This window comes from Quercus lobata, chromosome 3, assembly GCF_001633185.2.
Source record: "Quercus lobata isolate SW786 chromosome 3, ValleyOak3.0 Primary Assembly, whole genome shotgun sequence".
In the NCBI taxonomy this organism is placed as follows: domain Eukaryota; kingdom Viridiplantae; phylum Streptophyta; class Magnoliopsida; order Fagales; family Fagaceae; genus Quercus; species Quercus lobata.
The window spans coordinates 31,982,750-31,992,855 of record NC_044906.1 but is presented as its reverse complement, the minus strand read 5'-3'; positions in this window follow the sequence as shown (position 1 = coordinate 31,992,855).

Genomic DNA, 10,106 nt, shown 5'->3' with positions numbered 1-10,106 from the left:
GATAGATGTGCACTGTAGCACACATCTAAAAAAAAAAAAAAAATTTAATCCAACTCCTATTAAAATAATAAAACTTACTCTATTTTTCTTCATTCTTTTATTCAATCTTCATGCCTCTCTCAGAGCTCTCATCTCTCTCACTCATCAAGCTCTCCACGCCATCGCCATCCCGTTGCTGTCCCAGCCCAGCCCACGCCGTCGCCGTCCCACGCTGTTACCGTCCACGCCGTCTGTCAAACTCTCATCTCTCTCATCTCCCAGCTCACGTCGTCGCCATCCCATCCCAGCCGCGACGAGGCCTGTTTGATACGACACTCGGTGTTTAGGTACCATTCGTTGCCGCCGTCGATGATGGAGTCGCCTGGCTCCATGAAAGAGGAGAGGGCAGCGATGGTTTGATCGACTGGGGAGCCGGCCTTGATGAGGATGATGATGGATCTGGGGCGCTGGATTGAGAGGACGAAGTCGCGAGGAGTGTAGTGTGGGCAGCATCAACGCGTGGGCTTGTGTGTCTTCGATTTGTGCTGGGTTTGTCTCCGGTTGGTGATTTTGTTTGGTCTGGATTGAGGATTTGGGTTTTTTTTTTTTTTCTCTGTTGTGTACTGCTGGTGTTGGTGCTGTGTGGTGGTGGTGGAGGATGTTTGTGCTGTGTGGTGGTGGTGGTGGTGGTGGTGATGATGATGATATATTATTTTGTTGTAGAAAAAATATTATTATTTTATTGTAGTAGAAATATTATTTTATTGTGATGGATATATTATTTTATTGTGTTGAAAGCTAAAATAGATCCACTGCTGCAACATGTGTGTAGGTAAAATAGATAAAGTAATTTTTGGTAAAGCTAAATTGCTAAAAATTTAACTCCACTGCTGTAAATGCTCTAAACACGCCAAATCTAACAAGCATGAAATTGGGTGGAAAGCACATATTCAAAAAGGAGGGGGATGGAGATTTTTATCTAAACGCTACAATAAAAGAGTATTGGGAGGCTAAATTGGAGACTTGCGACCAAAAGTCCGCTGAAAAGGTACGTTGCCGCAGTTTGTTATTAAATACCAACTTTGAGGTTATTAAAAATTAAAATAAAAAAGTAGTTTTTTTATAAATTTTTTTAAAAAAAAATTTGTAAGTGGCTGCAAATTAATTTACTTCCACTGCCATGTGTCATCATGATGATATCTCAGCTAGCTGAATTCAAAATATATAAAGTAATTAACTATTAGCATTTAGGTTGCCTTTAATTAAAAGGGTTATGCAAACGAGTGCTTTAAGGGCATTGATTAATAATTCATTTTAGGAAAATTTTGACATAATTTTTATGAAAAATGAAAAAAAAAATGTCAAAACATTAATTTCTTTTTTTTTCCCTATAAAAACTTTCTTTAAATGAATTATTAACCAATACTCTAACAACATTCGTTAGCATTGTCCTAATTAAAAAGCATCAAAATTTTCTATTCAAGTAGATGTCATTCAATTGCACCCACATTTAAACACAAACGTGGGCCTTCATTCATGCATATTGCCTTCTTCAAATTACTTAACACACACACACACACACAAAAACAATTATTTGGGTCTTTAGAGAGCCTTTTAATTTATAAGCATCTTAGAAAGAATAGTAGTCCGAGTATTCATTTTAAATCGGTATGAAGCTTACCCCTATGGCCCCTATAAAAGCTTCATCTATTCATCTCTTTCAAACAGTGGAGGCTCCACTTGAAGCCCAAGGGTCCATGATTTCAACCCCCTGAATTGGCAATATATATATATATATATATATATATAATTTTGTTTTAATTTTTTTGACCCTCTAAAATAAAATTTTGAACACCATGACCTTAAATGTTTTTTAAGTCCAACTAAAATAAATTTGAATATGATCGTGTTATCAATATCTTGGCCTTTAAAAAATGAAATAATAAAACTCAATAACAAACCAATTTGAGCTAAAATTTGGAAAAATAAAATAAAAATTAATAAGCTCAACAACGAAAGTAGAAATTTGTTAATTAAAAAACTTAGAAAAAAACCCATTTAGATCTTAGCAAATTTGAAATAAATCAATCAAATGGGAGATTAATTGATGAATGATTGTTTGGTTATATACATTGGAAGAGATGTAACTCGTAGAATTAATAATAAAAATATTATACTATGGTTTCAAAATATGAAACCTCATAAAAGGCAATTCTAAAACCTTTTTTTTTTTTTTTTGTGATGTGATATATTCAAGTTCTCTTTTGTTTTAGATTTTGTATCATTTATGTTTCTTATTAACTCCTAGAAAATAATTATGGAGCCGCAACTACTTCCAAATTATGTAATTAAAAAAAAAAGAAAAAAAAAAAGAGAGATAAACTCCCATATTGGTGTTGTAATTACTGTTGTTATTTGAAATGTAGTATCTTACAATCGTGCGGAATGTGAGAAATCTAATATGAATAGAGTTGACATTGGTTTTTGTGATTGCTGGATCTTGTCGCTTTTGGTTTTAGTTGATCTGCATATTTGGTGCATGAGATCGGAATATTGTTCATAATATGTTAACATCGTGCACTTTCATATCATGTTGTTTTTGGATTACTTTGTATCTTCTTCTTCTTCTTCCTTTTTTTTTTTAATTTTGAAATACTTTTATTGTAGACTGATGCTAGTGACGGTGAGGAGAGTGAACATGATGCTAATGATGACTTGGAGAGAGAAACTACTAGTGAAGTAGGGGGCACACAATGTGATGGAGAATGATCACTAGGGAGCAACTCAAACGAAGATGGATCTTCCCTTTTATTGATTGTTTTATTTCTGAGTGTTGTCTTTATGTGATTTATTTATTTTTGAAACCTATGTGATTGTTACACTATATAACTTTGTTGTAATTCTAGACTACTTAGTACTCCTTCCGTATTTGTAACCATGAATTTGTAAACTATTAACCTACGATGGACTAATTTTCACCAATTGTGACACTGTTATAGTTGGAGTCATATTTATATGTAAGTGGTATGGTTGGTCAATAGTCATGATAGACCTTATTTCTGAATTTGTATACTATTCGCTTATGATAGACCTTATTTGATGTTAATGTGATGTGTTACTGCTAAAGGTGTGTTATAATATTCACATGTATGTGGTGTAGTTGGTTAAATAGTGAAGTTTCACATTAGATAATGAGTTGTTTCTTCTCCAAAAAAAGAAAAAAAAGAAAAGAAAAAAAGATATGAGTTGTTAGTAGAACATAATTAGGCTAAACTCATAAACTTAAACTTTTGGATTCAATGGTGTTCCTACCAAGAAAGTCAATACTAGCCATATTAGCAATATATACCATATCGGTCATTAAACTGATACTAATATTTTTTAAAAAATTTACTAGACAAAATGTAGAATTGTGCCTTATTGTATTGGCCATATTGTAGATTTTTTGGGAATTTTGGGCAATATTGATGTTTCAGCCAATATAATAAAATAATTACATTGGTTAATGTACTTAGGATAATACTTAGGCTTATAAAATAAGTGCAATTTAGATTATATTTTGATAAAAATAAAAATAAATAAATCTTTGTATAGGAAAATGACAAAGATACAAGTTTTACTACATAATGTTTACAAACTGATATAACAATGAATGTGATTGGTAGACTTCAACCACCTTATAAAATAAATATTTGAATTGTCACTTTGTGATTGGTAACACACTAGTTTGTTAGCTCAATGTTGTAAAACTTATATCACTACTCATATATCTAACCCTCAAAATGGTACACTGGTATCAAAATATTTCATTTCTTTGGCCAAACCAAAATGACACAAAATTTACTCTCATGGTCCCTATATGTTATATGAATTACTAATTTGAATCTCCTCAAAGTGTTCTCACAATTGGAACCCATGCAGAGATTGCAGATGCTCATGTTTTGCTACTGATTCTTCAAAACCAATTTAAGAGAGAAAAAAATTGTCCAAAACATGAAAGTATCTATCGCAACAATTCTACCATATCAGCACCCTTGCGGGTGTTACAACTCAATGAACAAGTGACATCTACAAAATAGCCATGTTTGCAAAAAGTTGAATAAAAAAGTTACAAATTTAATTCAAATATGATTTCTTAAAAATTCAAATTAATATTCCACAAATTTTTTTAATCAAATTCATTTCCTATAAAGAGCCACATTGGTCACACGAATAAAGTTTACCAATTGGTTCTTTTTTGCTTACGATGAACAATCGGGACCCCAATCAAAGGAAGACATTCAGATCTATCGTGTGACAACAGGGATCTCATCTAACTTGGCCTCCCTCCTAGGATTGTATCATGAAATTAAAAGCCAACTGGGGACCTTGTCCTTATTGAGTGTTTTTTCTATTTTTTTGACAAATCCAAGATACTGTAAATTGAAAATTCATTTGTGTTTATATAATTTAGATTTTTGGAATATTGAGATGAGCAGAGTTTTGATCAGAAAAAAATAATAATAATAAATTTCAATTGTGAAGGTAGACCAAATTATGGAGGAAATCCCTTGGTGACCATAAATTACTTACAATGTGAGTGTGTTTGAGTAAAAATCAATTTTTAATTAACCTTGGTCCCTTGATTATGCCTTCAAGTTACTTGAAGTGAATATCTAACTTCGAAAACTAAGACATAGGGTTTAGAAATTTATAACTTAATAGGACTTGTTTCGAAATGCATGAGTTCACATGAGATTATCAGAATGAGAAAATCCTAATTCTCAAAGTTCCTAAATGACTAAGTTATGAACCTAATTTGCCTAAGTTATCTCGATGTAAACTAATGCACCGTAAATTAATCCAAAGAAAATTATCTCAAAGTAAAGTAAATTGTAGGAAATGTAAAGGATTCAAAATTAAATGATTATTCTAACGATAAATTGATTTGAATTGAGTAAATAGTAAATTATATAAAACTTCAATAAAAAAACTAATTATTGCACCAATCTACTTGAATACTTGAATAAATTATAAGACGAGTACAAGGAAATGAACCTACAAGCAATGCTTTAAAAAACAAATAGTTCAAAGAATCAAAAAGGGGGTTTCAAGGCTTATAAATAAGGTCGAATTGTGATTTTATAATTATTTAAAATACAAATAAAGGTAATAAATTTGTAAAAATTAGCAAAAGTTAGTAAAGCCATTTTCTTTACTAATCTTTTAGATTTAAAATGAAACCATTTTCAACATAAATTGATAAATTTCACATTCACATATAAAAACATAATTCTTGAAATACTTTTAAATTTAACAAATAATAATAGATTGCGAGATTTTCTATCTTTTAATCCAAGAAAATAGAGAGAGAAGAAATAACAAAAATAAAAACTTTTAATATCTAAAAGAAAAATAAATATATAATATAAAATCAAGAGAAGACATAACAATAACAGCTACCTAATGGTTAGCGTGCATGTCATTTAGTTTGCAAGAGTTGATACTTTGGGTTAAGTAATGTGTTATAGCTTGGTCAGAGAGTGTAATTAAGTGTGTGTGTGTGTTTAATAGTTAGTTTGTTTCTCCAAAAAAAAAAAAAAAAATGTTTGCAAGAGTTGGGGGTCAAAGGTTAAAGCTTAAAAGTTAAAACCCTCATCTCTCCCTTCTTTGGAATTTTTCGTTAAAAAATGGCATCCCTTGAATCAGTTGAATCATTACTTGTTCAACAATTCACTATTTAGACCAAAAATTCAAACGCTTCAAGACTTTAATTTAAAGTTGGCCAATTTTCTTAATTAAAAATTTGATCTGGGCTTGGCTAGTTTCCAATTAACCTAATTAGATTGGACGGTCTGGTATGATTTTAAAAACTATGCTTACAAACATAAAAGTTTTAAGGAAGTTTTTCAAAACGGTTTCTATTTCATTCTAATTTCTCGCTCTTGACTCTCTCTTGTCCCTAATCCCCCAAACTTGAGATTTTTGGGCTCAAATCTCTCATATCACATTTCTAGGATCTATCTTTAAGGTATTTTTAATTTCTCTTTCTCATTTTTAATTCATGAGTTTCGTTTTAGAGAGTTGAAGTTCAAAATTGGGAATATTGGAGTTTTTGAGCAAAAAACTTTTTTTTATCAATCGTTTTGCTTTGGTTGATTGAGATTTGATGTAATTGAGTGGTTTTGGCCCCTAAGGCATAATTCTCATGTATTTCTAGCAACTTTTTGAGGTGATCCCTCACTCTTTGAGTGTTCAAATAGGAGTGCACGCCATGTGTTCAGTGAAATGTCCAAAGAAATTTTCATTGTCATTTAAACTCCGATGAGTCTCAAGTTTTGACATTGTGTTATGTATGAGTCTAGGACATTACTCATGCATCATAACATCCTTTTCATCATAGAAATTGGTTTGTGCCAATTTTCTCATTTTGTCCATGTGTCTTGCATGCTTATTTGTGCTTATTTAAACGTTGTTTGTATGCACCCATACTTTGGATTTCTCGTAAGTTTGTTCATACATTCATTCCCCAATTGGTATTTGTTCTTATTCTTCTTGATCCCTTTGTCATTCATGAAAAAAAATGGGAGAAATTTTGGGACATCAGAGCACATGCATAGGACTAGATATATTGATATGGGGAGACACATTGATATTTACGCATTGTTGTTTTCTTTTGAGATGTTTATTTTTTTTTTTTTTGTTTGATGTTATGGTTTATCTTTTAGTACTTAGATACTATGTGCTTATACACAGTATTAACTTATAGTATTCACAAAAGTCTCCTAAAATTTTTAGGTAAACTAACTCAAAATTTTTTGATTTTTCTAGTTTAGCTAGGATGTTTTGTATGCACACGCATCAGACTCAATACATTATTTTTTACCATATTTAAATATTAGTGAAATAGAAAATCTAAAAATACAGAAAAAGGCTAAATATTTTTAAGTGGTGGATTTGAATATAATATTTTATTTTAATCGACCTTAGCTACAACTCAATTGTTTTGAAAATAATGTACCTTTTTGTTATATATTCTCATTACTCCTAGTCAAATTGTCAAAAAGTGTACAAGTTTTATAGTTCCAAGAAATGTTAGTGTTCATCTATCATAAAATTATTATCAAAATATCAAAACCACACATCATGATGGAGAGCAAATATCTTTATCAATATGTGTCAAAAATTGTATGAGAGAACCTAACATAAAAAAAAATAAAAAAAAATGAGAGAGAGAGAGAGAGAGAGAGAGAGCTCATTCTGGCGAAGTGAAACTCAATATTAAATTTTTTTGGTAATTTGTTGAGACTAATGCGTAGACTTTTTGTAGGTTTTTAGGTGTGTATATATATATATATATAAACGTATATAGCGAGAAACCATTATATATTTTAAAAATGTATGGTTTAAAGAAAGTATAAGTTAATACTGTGTATAATTTGAATCTCTTCTGAAAAAATTTATAATTTGAACCATACAATTGTGATTATTTATAATTATACCCGTGCATATATATGGGTTACACACTAGTAAATATATATTTTTTTTAGAGAGTTACAACCTATAGCGTCCGCTCCTAATGATAACTCTTTATCATCAGACCAAGACACCAATTAAATTTTGGTATAGGCAGAGATTGAACTCTAGATCTCTTATACAACCATCAAATATTTTACTAGTTGAGTTAACTGAAACCCACACATACTAGTAAATATAAGTCATACACGCAATAGCCTTTGAGTTAGTTTTATTTTATATTTTTGACTCTTAGAGTTATCTTTGGAGTACACACTTTGTTGTCCGCACAAAGTTCAGCATATAATAATAACCTCTAAGTTAGCTTTTTTTTTTTTTTTTTTTTTTTGTAACACTTAGAGTTACCTTTGGGGTTATATTGTTTCGTTGGGCAATTCCACGAAACAAATTTCATCTTGATTGGTATATATGCTGGTACGGAACAAATTTCATCTTAGGTAAGAGTTTTTCATTTGGATGGAAAATTGGATGAGAGTTAAACCATTTTTTATAATCCTTGTGGCTTAAGTAAACCAATACTTGTTTATATATATATATATATATATATATATATAAAAGAAATTAAACCACTTACATATGTAAATTATGCAAGACTTCAATCTTTTTTTTGATAATTCGATAGTTATAAAAATGGGAAAAGGGGATTTTGAATTGAAATATAAACTTATTCACATAATCATGAAAACTCGGATTTTGGCATGTAAAAACATGTTATGGTTCAAAATAAATTAGCATGTTATCAAATGGTCAAAAATCTGATTAATCAAGTTGCGCCATTGTGTTAATACAAATCAGTTTTTTTTATTAAAAAGAAAATCATTATTTCATGTGAATAATATTTTTTGGAGCATCATTTTGTTATATTCAAACCCCAATTTGTTTGGCATATACATATAAGTGAAATCCCACATTGAATAATAATGACAAGAGTGAGTGACTAATATAATATAGTTGGATCCAAATTCACAGACTTAACATTTTGGTTTTAGTGGTGTCCTAATAATATGTTTTATTAACTACTCAATTGGAATCTTCCTAAAAAGTTCTCTCTCCAACACAATCTAAGGATGTATGCCACCCAATGCCATCAAATAATACCATCATAGTAGAGAAAACAATAGTTCAAAAAATTATGTAGAAATTTGATTAAGGTATTCAAATTTTATATGTGTCGATACCATATTTTGTCCTTGTTTGATTTACAAGGAAAAAAAAAATTAGTTTGAGCTTTGAAAATTATAAAAATTGCATTTTTCATTTAGAAATTTGGGAAATCATAATAATTAAATTAATTTTTCTCTATTGGATGATGTATGCACAAGCTTTATGTTTGTTGGCCAAGTTTGATTAAACTGATCAACCAAAAATAAAAAATAAAAAACCAAAACTTAAAAATTAAAACAACCACAATTTCCATTTTATTATACTCAAATGCATCTCTCAAACTCCTTTGACCAAGATTTGACTAAACATTTGACCGTTTGATCATGCCTAACTCTAGGATGAGTCTAAAGTCAAGTGAATAATAATAATAATAAAAAAGAGTGAAATGTAATCACTTTTACTATAAATACCCCCTTATCAATCCTAGTTATTAGGAGGGAGGAAAATATGATTAAGACTCTTACATGCATGTTTCTTTGGTGTCTATTTTGTGTTCACTTTCCTTTTAAGCACAGGTGAGTAAATTTCAATTCCACTATTTAGTCATGGATTCCACAAAATAAAGGAGTAGAATATTGTACATGGTAATGCACAATGGTTAGGTTGTTTGCAATTTTTTTTTTTATATAATTTCTTGTACAATAATCTTAGTATGAGCAAAAGACCTATTGGAGGCCATTGTTCTCTATGCCATTGTTGTCATTTTTATTTAATAGAAAGGAATGTATTCTATCAAATTTAAAGGTACATCATTATATTAAATATGAACAAGATCATTTATTTTCTTATTGTATTGGTTTAGTTTTTATGACACATCTCCTCATACTTATTCCTTTGGCACCTACTACATCGAGCATTGCACATTTACCATCGTGGTATCTTCTACATCTAGCATTGTTTGACATTTGGAGCAAGTACTTTTTTAGGAAAATATGGCTAAATAAACAAGTTTTGATTCTACAATACAACCCCTAAAAAATTAGCAATGACAAAAATAAATAGATAAAGTTAGAAAGATCTCACAAACTATAAAATAACGCAAAATGCGTTGTCTTTTGTGCCACTCGGAGTAGTACTCGGTGCGAATGGCTCTCCTGGCCGAACAATCCTCTAGGATTAGACTATAGCAAATTCTTCAAGTTGGATGCACACCCAAGCAAGAAGAACTAAGAACAACCTTACTTGCCTTTTCTTAAAATTAACCAAAAAATTGAAGCTAAAATTTCTATGCAGAAAAACTAGAGCAAACAGAGGAAGGAGACGGCTAGAGAAGATGAAGAAAGACTTATGTGAATAGTGTGAGTTGCAGGGTTTTATAAGCCAACTAAGTGAAGGACTTGGGTTGTTCCAAGTTCCAATGGTTACTGTGCATGCCCAACGGGCAGCACATTAAATGCCCCCAACGGACTAAAAGGAAAAGAAATGGAAAAGGAATGAGGCCCAAGAGA